This window comes from Catharus ustulatus, chromosome 4 (assembly GCF_009819885.2).
Source record: "Catharus ustulatus isolate bCatUst1 chromosome 4, bCatUst1.pri.v2, whole genome shotgun sequence".
NCBI classification, from domain to species: Eukaryota; Metazoa; Chordata; class Aves; order Passeriformes; family Turdidae; genus Catharus; species Catharus ustulatus.
This window is the reverse complement of record NC_046224.1, coordinates 65,040,260-65,053,137: the sequence shown is the minus strand read 5'-3', so window position 1 is coordinate 65,053,137 and position 12,878 is coordinate 65,040,260.

Here is a 12,878-nt window from a genome sequence, read left to right as displayed (position 1 = left end):
GTGTTTGGGCAGAAATTTTCTGTATCTCAAGTCAGTTTTTTGTCTCTTAGCCTAAACAAGGCTTATGTTCTCAAACTGAAAGTAGTGGCAAATCAGAGTGAGTGTTGACCTGAGCTGATGGGTGCCAGAAGAGGGGGAAGGGTAAACATGCCTCCTGCCATGGAGGAGCAGATGATGTGCTGCCTGTAGCTAAGGAAAAGTCTAAACTTGCACTGTTTCTATATTAAAGCATGCATGAAATTATTTATTTTTGGGTTTTGGTTTTTTTTCCTGGCACGCTGAGCAAGTGCTCCCTAGTTCCCAGGAGGAATGGCCTTTTTGCCATGCAGGCAACTTCTTCCATCTCCAAGAAAATCCATAATAATACAAGAAGTGACAGTCTTAAAAACCTGCAGCCTGAAAATGCTTGCACAAGAGGGACACCTTAGGCCTCAGCAGCTTCTTTTTAAGCAGGTAGACTTTAGGTGCACACGTTTAGGTGAAACCATCAGATCTCACCAAGGCTCTTTGGTATTGAACCATTATAAACTTTCATTATCAAGTGCTGAATTCTCTGCCAAACAGCATGCCCTGAAGTGTCAACCTGACCTTCAAAATTCCCACCTACTGCCTTGGATCATGAGGGATTCATGGGTCAGGCATCTCTGCAGCCTCTCAGTTCCCTCACCAGTTTGTCAGGTGTGTCAGGCCCTTTGCTTCTCAGGCACTAGACTAGACCTATTAAATGTTATCTCTAGAATAAACTAAATATTCTAGTTGTCATACAAACTTGGAACAAAAGGGTGATAAAAAGACATGAAATCTTAGAATGGAAAAGGGAGTTTGAAGCAAAAAGTGTCTGCAGCTAATGGCATTATAATGCTGATGAAATTATTTGTTTGTGTTCCAAGGAAGAGCATTTATTAATACAAAATCTCCCAAATCCAAGGTGACTGTGTTCCAAGGTGGCTGCAAGTCTGCTGCAAGTCTGCCTTCAGCTGTATTGCTTGAGAGATTAAAGGTATCCTACCGAGCTGAGCAGCATAGAGCTGTAAGTGTGCTTATTTTGAGAATATATTTTGAAATAGGAGTAATGAATTTGGAGTAGAGCTGGAGAAGCTGTGTGACTTTACTTGGTTCTAGCTGTGTAATTGGATTTAAATGGCATTGCACAATAGACCTGTACTTGACATCCCAATTTTTCTTCCTTAAAGGGTTTTCCATGCCTTCAGCTGTTTGTTTTTTTTTTTTTTTTAAATTTACTTATGGCAAGAGTTCGATGCTAGTTTGGGTGGGTTAGATATGTGTTGCATCAATATTATCAATATTTTTTCTTTAGCTTTTTTAATGTTGATATATGAAATATGAATTTTACAAATTCAACAAAAAAACCTACCTTAAAACCATAATACATGTTCTCTTTTTTAGCAGCAGATCAGTAAGAAAAGCAGGGTAGTGTGTTGTTAAAAGCTGCTGGTAAAGGGATGCACATAAAAAGCTGTTTGCAGCACATGGAAGGAAGCTTGATCTGGTCTGGGAGAAATAAGTGCCATCCACTGGGAATTCATCCATCAGCAATTAGCGTATCTCCACACACATCTCCCTCCCAGGATGTGCCCATTTTCTGCTCCTGTGAAATGGAGCTTGCAGTATGGCAGAACATGGCCAGATGCTTGAAGGAGCCAGCACAAACCAGAGGAATCAATCAGGAGTAAAGCCCTGGAACTGTGGGAGGAATGATGCTGTGGTCCCACTGAGTCTGATTTTTACACTGCAGTGTATTTCCCGTGCATTTATGCAAGGCTTTGTCTCGCCAACATCTCAGGGCTGACAAATTATGGGCAGAAACAAGAGCTGGACTATCCATCCCAATCATTGCAGAGACAGTGCTCTTGCATTTAAGGAATCTCACCTCAGCCCAGGCAGGTAATGGAAACCAGGTCAGGCAGGCCAGCAGCTCTGCTTTCCATACTGCAGCAGCTTTTCTTGGTTTCAGCCTTGCTGCTGTCCCAGTCCAAGGAGACATCACACATACACTTTGTGTGTGCTCGCTCCTCGTCCTCTGCGCTCCAAGGACAGCCCTTCCCTGGGCTCTGTTTACTTAAGCATTTTCCAGGTGTCTGCTTGCTCTCTGTGCACTGGTCAGTGCTCTGAGACAGAGCACTGGTCTGCCTCACAGGTGTTTGTTGCTGTCCTTGAGCTCTTGAGCTGCCCCTGACAGTGGGATATGGATGTGAAGAAAAGTGGGGCTATTCAGGAATCTTAGTCCGGTTTAATTCCTCTCATGAAAAATTTGTCTTGTATACAAAGTCTAGCTAATGCCAGCATTTTTGCTAAACCAAGATAGGAGAGAATCCTGAAGTCAAAACAATTCAAGGAACAAAGTTTCCCTTTCTCCTCTGAAGAGTTTAACCCACAGGCCAGTAGATTTAGTTGACAGAAGGATTGGAAAATCTGATACATGCAGACAGATGCAGACACGTATAAGATACATGAAGTAGTTACCTGTAGGCATAAGGATTAACATACAAACATACTGAGGTTTCTCCCTGCAAATATGGGAATGCTAGTACAAACACTGAAGTGATGGTTTCTATACATCACATAATGATTAATTTTTGAACCTTGAAAATGTGTGCCCCAAACTTACCTATTCTTAAGGCTCTTTTACAGCCTGCCTGGGCTTTGTCTGCCCCTCTGGAAAGCTGTGCTTCTTCCACAGCTCCTATATCATCTCTGCCAGGCTGATGTGGGTATTACAGCTAGCCCAAATCACCTACTGCACATCTGTGTTCAGGTGCCTGAATTGCTTCCTTGCTGGAGCCTGTATTTAGAGAAAATTTTGACCACAGTGGATTTTTGCCTTTGGGAAGACCAACTGTGGAAGGAAGAAAAAAAATTAGAATGGATTACATAGGGATTGCCAGACTAAAATGCTACCAGCTGTGTGTTGGAGCAGGGAGTTCTGTTACTGCAGAGAGAAAAGGGAGAAAAATGCCCACTTTGTTAGCTGAGAAAACCCAATTTGTAAAGTTCAAATCTGCATTCAGACCAGAGTCCAGGGTTATTTTGATCAAAGGGGTAAGTACAGCTTGCTGAGAGACAAAAACAATAGCCAGGCTGGGCTGGCAGGGAGGGAGCCAAAGCTTTCAGCCACCAGCTTCTCATATCTTGGGAGCACTGAGCCTGGGTTTGGCTGTCTGGGAGTGAATAAGTGCACAAAGCAGCTATATTTGGGGGCACTGAGGCTCTGTTAGGTAGATAAGGCACTAGGAGGAGATTAGATTGCAGTGTGTTGATGGAACATGTGTTTTGGGGAAAAGCAGGAGGAACAGAAAGAAAAAGACAATATAATGTGCAGAAGATAAGGTTTTGACAGTATTGTCAATTATTCGAATTTTTGGATTTTCAGGAGAGTTGTCTTTGTCCAGCCATGGGTGAACTTCCCTGCTGCTCCCTGCTGGCAAGGAGCTGTGCCCTTGCAGGAGGTGCAAGGAATTTGCATGTGATGGTTACTGCAGCAGAGAAGGACCAGTTCAATGGCCTCACTTGATTTAAGGTAGTAAACCATACCAAAGACAGGATTTATAATTTTGTAAAAGAAGCATCTGCATTGCTCAGAGTTATTTAAAAACTGTCTTTACTGAATCACGGTTCAATATGAACAACAATATGAAATTAACAGCACAAGCCATTCCTGCTCACCTTTTTAAAATTCTTTTATCTCTCTGCATGTTGTGCTTTTGTCCTGAAAAAAAAACCAAAAAAACAAAAAAAAACAAACAAAAAAAAAGTGGTCCTAACAACACCAATCATTTAAAGAAATGAAAATGCTTATAGGATGGCTCAGCAGCAGAGAGCAATTTGGACTTAAGGTTGCAGAGGCTACAGAGAGCTCCAAGTGCTGCATTCCCAATGAGGGTAACACTATTGATTTATTTCATAAATTCACCTGCCTCTCACTGATAGATGCCTGCTTATTTTGGTCCCTGGAAAACAGTTCTGCACAATAACATAGGTGCATTGAATGCTCCAAAGGTCAGGCAACATGAGCATGGGAAAATATTTGTGAATGAGGCCCAAAAAAAACTACTGAAAGAGGTGATTTCTGGCTCAAAGATTAGTCTTCATTTAGAGACTGAGAATTTACTGCTGCCCAAACCAGCATTATCAGCTTTCTGTCAGCAACAATCATCAGGATTTCCTTTCCCAATCAACATGAGCTGTGACCTCATCGCTGCAAAGGTGAAACCCTGACAGGGATTAAAGGCTAATAGAAAGAAATGAGGTAGCAGGGCTGAACAAAGAGGAGCTTGTTACACAGCAATGGCCAACTGAGGCAGAATGTTACAGCTGAAACACGAGCCACCGAACCGAAGGTGAAAAAGAGTATTTTTAAGAGCCTGAGTAATGCTGGGTCTCCCCATCTTTCAGTGGAGAAGGAAGGCAGAATGCCATCCTTGCATCAGAAATTTTTGAAGTGGGATTAGAATGGCCTTGTGGTTTGTCAAGTGTTTAATTGCAATTCTGCAGGGATGCAGCCTCAAAGACACTGGAAACCAATTTAACAATCATGCCTATCATTATAGACACCAAATTGCTCCTGTGCACATATAATATTCAGTAGTCTGAAACAGAGAGGCTGAGTCTAGGGCAAGATTTAGAATGTGAAAAGTGATGAAAGGCAAATACATGTCTGATATTCATCAAGCAACTTAATCCATGGTAGAAGAGTAAAAAGAGGTAAAAAGGGGTTTATGTTGTTGATCTGTGAGTTGCTAGTTTTTTTTCACTCATCCCCTGAGTTCCTGGAACCAACAAGTGAGGCCATTTTTTGGGGGGCAATTCTCTTCTCTTAAAGGTCACTCTTGGCTGCCACAATATCTTTTCACTTTAAAACCCACCACAGACTTGGTTCAAGTCCCAGTGCAAGCCATATGTATCATAACTTTCAATGGACTCTGGATCAGTCCCTTTGTCAGTCACCAACATATCCCTGCTTTTTCCAGCAGAGGTAGACTTGTACTGTAGTCCAGATCCAAGTCTTTTGGAAGTTGATTGCATCCAGGATGCTTTCTGCATGTTTCAAATGTCTTCAACCCACCAACACAGGATAGCATCTCCTCATGCTGTGTGCTGGGCTCTCTCAAAAAGAAACAGGATAATTTGACCTCTCACTGGAGAACAAAAATCACCTAATCACAGGCTAAGGGTACTTGACACCTCACGGCATGAAGTCTCTGAGCTGTAGTCTGTTCTGAGGCTGCAAGTGGAGGATTAGAAACCAAATCCATCTCAAACATACACAAATGCTATTGAATTTGATGTGGACCAGATACTGTCATATTTGACATTACATACTTTGAGCACCTCTCAATCCAGCACAAAGAATCCAAGTGAATCTTAAGCAGAAAGAATGAAAGGAGACATTCTTTTGTGAGTACTAAATCAGGTTCCTTGCTGATACTAAGCAGAAACTATTTGGAATAAAAATATCTCTAGCCTAACACATTACAGAGCTTTCTGAGAGGAATCAATGCATCTTTAAAACTTCCAAGGTGCTTCATTCTTTATATTTTAGAGATTAATGTCAGCCACAAGTGCAACAAGGTTAAGTCCTTTTCATGTAAAGAAATCACCATCTCAAGCAGTCTGGCTGATCCCCAGCTCCCAAAAGGTGGAGCTGCAGGAACAGCCTTCAGCTGCTCCTGAAATGTTTGTTTGTTTCTCCAAACCCTGAGGTTGAGCCATGTGGATAATCCCCAGCCCAGCATTAGGAAGCATTTGGATGCAAGGTTCATAGCTGCAGAGGGAGCTTGGGTGAAATTCAACTAATGATGAAAACCTCTGCAGCAGCTTTTGAAGGCCGGGCAAAGTCAGTGTCCTTTCTGGGCTGATTTGGGTGGAGTTTGACATGGTTAAACCTTTTCACTCAATGGTAGTAAGATACTTAATTGTATTAAAGCCTTAGAAATATTAGATTTAGTGATGCTATGGCTTAAATTCCTTCCATTTAGTGCTCTGAGCCTAAAGAAATACAGAGCCACTTGGGGTAGAGGAATAATGAGTCCAGGAGCAAAACCCAAAGCTACTACCCAGCATCAAAAGCCAAGCGACAGGTTTCGGGTTTGTCAGACAGTTTTCAAAGAGGAAGACACGTACATAATGTTGAACTGAAGGGGAAATTTAAGTAGGGACAATGTAATTACCAGGCCAGGAAACTGGGCTAGGATCTTTATTCTTTATGAAAACTGCATGGATTGATGCTTGGCAAACTAATTGCCATGAATAATTTATTAATTTATATTAATCTATTAAACTCATTTGTTTTCAATTTCATTTTTAGTGACTGACCACCTGCAAACAAAGTTAACTTTTCTCTTTTTCCTTCCTTCATAAAGTCTTCAGTAGTGATCAAACAGGATCCCTTTCAGTTGCTGCCATACTTGCCAAGTTCTTGTTTTGATCAACTTAATTTTGTTCATGCTATTTCTGCTTCATGCAGAAATAGCACTGGCTCTCCAGGCACAAGAAATCTAAAAAGAGTGAAAGGCTTCCGTCTATTTTAAAGTTGGTTTCAAACATTTTTACCAACACCTGCAAATGGAGAAAGTTTTTCAGGTTTTTATAGCATGGGAATATTTTAAAGACAAAATCAAAAGTCTCATGTCTCTTGGTCCCATGTCTTTGTAAGGAACCAACACTGGAGATTTCACACTGGTATGTGGCCTAAGGCACCTGTATCTCCCTCAGCTCACCAGCCCTACCAAACCTCTTATCCTACTGAATTAAGATATGTTCCTTTGAGATCTTTTCCTGGTATGTTTGAACACCTTTTTATTTGTATTATAATCAACTTGAAAGCATGCCAAGGGAAATAGCTGAGCCCTCCTCAACAGGACCAATTAAGGGCAGAGATCAGCATTACTCAGCTACAACTATCAGAGCCCTCCTCATTTCCTCCCTTTCTCTGCAAACATACTCTAATCTGGAGTGAGCTAAAGCTATTTTTTCCCCCTGCATATATTGAGGACAGACTTGGTGTTTGTATTGGCACAGGGCCTGACATGGCATTTGTGAGGATGAACCATGAGCATGTGTACTTCAGCTACGCTGAACTAGGGAAATATGTGCTAGAATCAGGAAAAACCTTCTTCCCCTCTCCTTCTGCTTCCAAACCAATAAGGCAAGGGGGAAAACACCCTTCAGGCTTTTCCTTTGCAACCTGCAGTCACAAATTCCTCTCACTCTCTTGGCATGCACACAAGAGGTCCCTTCACAGGGCTGGGGACCAGCACGGCTGCACGAGCAAGTTTTGTGAGGTGGCTTTTGCTCGGGTACAAGAGGAGGAAGATACAAGTGGCCATACATGGATGGCACTTGGGCTTTCTTTTCCAATAATTCATGAGCCAACGCAACTAAACTTTAATGGAAAAGATTATTATATGCCCCTAATATAGGCAGTAATTGAACATATTCCCAACCAGAACACAGTGGATGGATCTCTCCAAGGAGGCAGTTACAACTCTGTATCTGAATCTTGTCTCTGGTGTGCTCCTGGAGGAGCCCTGCTCCCAGCCCCAGGCAGCAGTAGCTCACATGCTGGGATGAGCAAGGCTCCACGGCATTATACAAAGACGTGTTCTGCAGTAAGGTTGATCTGAAATGCCACAAGAGCAGTTTGGCATGTGGAGCAGGGAATGAATCATGAGACCTTTTCACTCAATGGCCATCACCTCAGGCCTCACCCAAGCTGGTACCACCCAAACTCCCCTAAACAGACTTTCCTGTTCTTGGGTGCCTTTCACAGGGAATTGTGGCTTTCTCACTGCACTCCAACATCCAGTACAAACAACAACTCCCTGCTTGGTAACTTCCCAGAGACAGACTGTACCAACAGAGCCAAGAATTGATCCCTTTTCAACAGGCAGCATCTTGTAGTTCCCCCTTTGCTGAGGGACATCAGTGCTGGAAACTGAGTGCCAGTCAAGCAGGCTATTTCTGTCCATTGGCGTGAGAAAAGCTCCTGAGATACTGCCTAGGTGGTATTTGTGCTGTGCTCATTCTAGGGGCAAACCCAGACATTTTTTTCCAGTAAATGAAGACTGATGTAAAGAGGAGATGAAATTTGTATAGGTATATTTGAATCATGTCTGTAGGGTGTAAGGACTTTCCAAGGACCACTGCAGAGCAAGCAGTGCCAGGCTGAGTCCCTGTGCACTGGCAGAGATGCTCGGTATTGCAGCAATTGGGCTGAGAGGTGGGAATGGCTCCTGTGCACAGGGAGATGCTTGTCCTTGTTTGAGGCCATGGCAGCTTCTTGATGCCCTAGTAACTTTTGTTTTCAAAGTCATCTGCTTTCCACCTGTGCTCAGAAATATGTTGTTCATCTCCTGGAGGTAATTCCTACAAAGTATCTTGATTTGCAGTGTGACTGGAAAAAATACTGTCACTTCAGCTAATTAGATCCTTTTGAGCAATTAATTGTATTATTCCTGCTGCTAAATCAGCAGAGTTGGTCTGTATCTTTTTTACAATATTCCTTGAGACTGTAATGCTGGCACTTAGTATTTGCAGTATTCTGTACTTATATTGTGATTATAAATGTAGTTGTGTGCTGTCATTCCTATCCAGATTACAATACACTCTATTTACTCCTCTTTTATCTAAATGCTGCAAATCTTTTAATAAACTTTTCTATCCTCCTTCAAATTAAAATGCTCGTAAACATTTTTATCCTCACTTCAAAACTTCAGAGAATAATGTACCCAAGAAGGAAAAAAAAATGTTACTTTTTTGTAAAAAAAAATTGAAAAACTCTTTATTTGATATAAATTCAAAAATGTGCAAAGGTGACATCATCCAAATTTTGGAAAGCTTTCCAAAGAACTGAGTCAGATTTATTAACTCTAACAAACTGGATAGAGTGTGATGGGGGGTTCTGTGATTGAAATGGATAAAACCTCATTATGTTTAAGGTTAGGAAGAGCTAACTGAGAGAGTCACCTCAGCATCTCCTCTAAGTAAATTATTAAGACTGCAAAGGTAGAAAAATCAGGAAACTGCAGTTAATATGTTTCCCTGATAGATTCCTCAGTCATTTATACCTCCGCTTTTTGTTTAATCATTAAATCAGTCAATCTTTTCTGCTTCACTCGTATCTAACATCTATCACTGTGTAGGGATCTTAGACAATTTTTCTCTCAGAAACTCTGCAGGGATTAACAAGATGTTTTTCTAAATCAAAGGGGAAAAATCAAGAAAAGAGATTTTGTTTTTCCATAAGCAGACTGGCTTTACTTCCTTTAGAATTTTCCCCCCTTTATTCCCAATAAGAAAAAATAATCTCCCTACCTGGCTTACTGTGAAATCCTCTTTGCAAGTTTCTTAAACGTGAAAGACAAGTAGGATGGTGGTTTTAAGAGAGATTATTGAACAGAGTGTCTGAGGAGGTTGATATACAACTTTAAATAGAAGGTATTATTAAGAATTTGGGCTTGAGGAAAAAAAAGTTGCTGTCAGCTCAACTCTTTATTTGCCAGAGGTCAATGAATGATGAGGAAGAGATTACACAGCAAGCAAATAATCTTGAATAACGAGTTTGAAACTCTTCTGAAATTTTAAGCTTGTGTTTACTCCTTTACTCCTTTACTTACTTACTTCTTCTGCATTGGTCTGAATAAGTCTTCTTAATCAAAAAAATCAAAATCTGAAACAAATACTGATTTGTCATGTAGACCATGGGGCTCAACAAATGTTCTTGCTCTTTCTGGCCTTAGCAGAGTGAGCGTGTGGTTGTGGCTGTGCTGTTCCTGCTTGGACGATGTACTCTGTAGAGTTTGGTCCATCCACCCCTTCTTGTGAATGTTTTCCCTTGGATGTAATTCTCCAGAGCTATCCATGATTTGCATCTTTCTGCCCTGTGCTCAGGTAGGCATGGGCAGTCTGTGCTGCTCTGTCCCTGGAGGGGACTTCTGGATGCAGATGTCACTTCTTTGTTCGTGAGCTGCCTGTGGTTTCCTTGGGGTCTAGTTTGGGTGCATTCTAGTTCTGAGCTGTCACAACACTACAGATGCTGTGCTATCTGCCCAGCACAAACTGCAAAGTGTATCTTCCTTTCCAGCTCTGACTTGTCTTCCCAAAATCACCTGCCCAATGCTCTGTGGGAAGGTGGCAATGCCAATTATCACATTCTGCCCTCTCACGCTTCCTGTCCCTTGTTCCTGCAGGCCCCCATCTCCTGCCTTTTGTCAAACCACATGGTGAACACCCCATAGTGGATCAGCATCAGGAACTAATAAAAGTAATAGCAAGAATATGATAACACAAAATTGGAGCAGTTGAATCAAGTCACCAAACCACAGGGATGTGTGGCCACAGAAACACTCACAGCAGCACAGCATGAGGTGTGGGACACCAGCAACCAAGAACAGGCAGGAAGGAGCAGGGCAGAAAGTCCTGGAGTCAACTTCCAGCTTTCCTGCTGGATCAGCCCTCTCAATCAGCTTGTTCTTCTACTGGGTCACTGACTGTTAGACCTCAAACAATGGAGCAAGGATGGGAAGTGGCCCCCAGGGCAAAGCAGGTCTGCTGCTTTCCGAGACCTGTCAGCTCCATCAGTCTGCAGCCATCATGTGCACCTGGCTCAACTCCCTGAGCCACATCACCAGCAATCACCACTGGAGGAGGGAGGCCAGACCACTTCGAGGGCAGACTATTTCAGTAATCTTTGTCTTCTGAAAGCCCAGTCTCCTACAGGACATTCACTGCTGTTCCCCCCATCCTGGACTACCTGCCAGGGAATACCACAGTGTAGAAGTAGGGCTGTGAGGTGCACTGGCAATCTCTTCTTGATGTTTGCCATTGTACCAAGTGCTGAAATATACCCCAGTTAGTGACACCGCAGTAAAACACCAGAACAGATCTACATTGCTCTTCCTTAAAGGAATATATGAGAGGACAGCCTGTTGAGAATGAAGGTATCCTCTGAAATAATGAATTCCTCAGAAAGGCTCTTCCCAGTATATTAACATATATTGATACTGGAGTAAAGCAATCCAACTTGTTTAAGACTGGAATCTTTGTTAAACAATGAACACAGGCTGAATGTACTGTTGTGTTTAAATCTCTGCAGTCATTAATGGGATGGGAGAGGGGAGGCAGAAAAGACAAAAACAACCCATTCATGGCAAAACCAGTCACTATTTCTTCCTTTACAAACAAAGGGGAAAAAAGGGAAAAGAGCTCTCATGAGAACCTGTATGAATTTCCTTAAGAGAGTGTACTTTAGATGGAGAATAAGTTAAATTCTGTGAGATGTTTGGGTTACCAGGGTAACAAAGTTTTGAATGCAAAACCAAATAGATGTATGAGCCCAAAGTAAATAATTAATGTGCATCAGTATATTTGAGATGGGTTGAAGTGACATATATTGTAGTCCTTCTTTATTTAATATTTCAAAAGTGTTCTTTGATTTAAAAGCAAACACTTAATAGGCCTCTTTTCAGGCAATTATGTCCCCTTTTCTACAAAGCACTTAGAAAAGAGACTAGTCATTGATGCCATCTAATAGAATAAACACACAAATTTGATGGAGTCAAACAGAACAAAGGGGTCTTGATACATCAAGAAACTTAAACATGGGCATTATTTTAAGGTTGGTAATCATCCCAGGACTATCCTGTTTCTTGCAAACTTGCATTTAACACCCTGCTGAATTCAAACTTACATGGTCAATCTGCACTTTTTAACTACAAGGAACATTTCTTGGTAACTATTTTTGAACTAAGTCTTTCTATAGTAGAGGAAAAGAGTGGCTATAGATAGGTTGGGGCTTCATGTAACTGTTTTCCAAGCAATTATCTTGTTATTCATACCTATTTTCTTTGTCTAATACAATTAATTCCGTCCAGGAGACCTGTTCATAGCAGCATGATAAATAAGTGTAAGAGTAAGTTAAATGAATTGAAGAGATCTCTTACAGGATCCTAAATTATCCCTGGCAAGTATTGAACCTCTACTTGTTAACAGTTGCTAGTAACTGTGAATGATTGCTTTCTTCCCCCAAGATCTGACCATTCTTCCCAACATCTCTTCCCATCCTCATTGCTATTCTAGGGACATACTCAAAGTTTGGGCTTCATAATTAGTAGGAATAAAACACAGTCATTTAACAATGGCACTAAGCTGGAACAAATGGAGTTACTTTGCTATTGAAGTTTGGGGCAAACAACAGAGAATAATATCCCAGAAGAGAAAAAACATACTGTGTGTCTAACATTATGGAAGGGAATTAAAATCTGACTTGCAGCTAGAAAATCATTGGAACTACTTTCATTAGTCCAGGAAAGAAACTCAGCTCTTTTCTGAAATAGGAAGTGTTAAATCTGTGGCAATTTATCAAATGCTGGAGTTTTTGCAGTTCACAGCGCATAAGTTCTTAAGAACTGAAGTAGTGTTTCTTCCAAGGATTATTTTTGGAAGCTCGTATTTGCTGGATGTTATTTGTGTCCTTTTTCAAGTGGTGGTGAGTTTAAGCAACTTCTGTTGCAGGTTTGAAGAAGGATATTGGTGAATAAGAACTCCTCTGGGTCCTGCAACTCTGCTAATGGTGTGACCAAACATGCCTTTCTGAGGGAGAGCAGCTGCACGGTTAAAGGTCAGCACAAGAGGAAGGGGAGCTTTGCCGACCTTCCCTGGGAAGCTCCAGCCAGATGATGGTGCTACACCACATCACTGCTGACAGTTCCTTGAGCAGATTCCTTCCATGGGCAATTAGCCTTCACAAAGCATGAATGGACTAGTTTTCTATCAGGAGACTGAATTTTAGCTGACAAATTAGACAGGTTCCCTGAGGCCAGAGTTATGCGGCTTTGCCAGTCTCACTAAAAATGTGATTT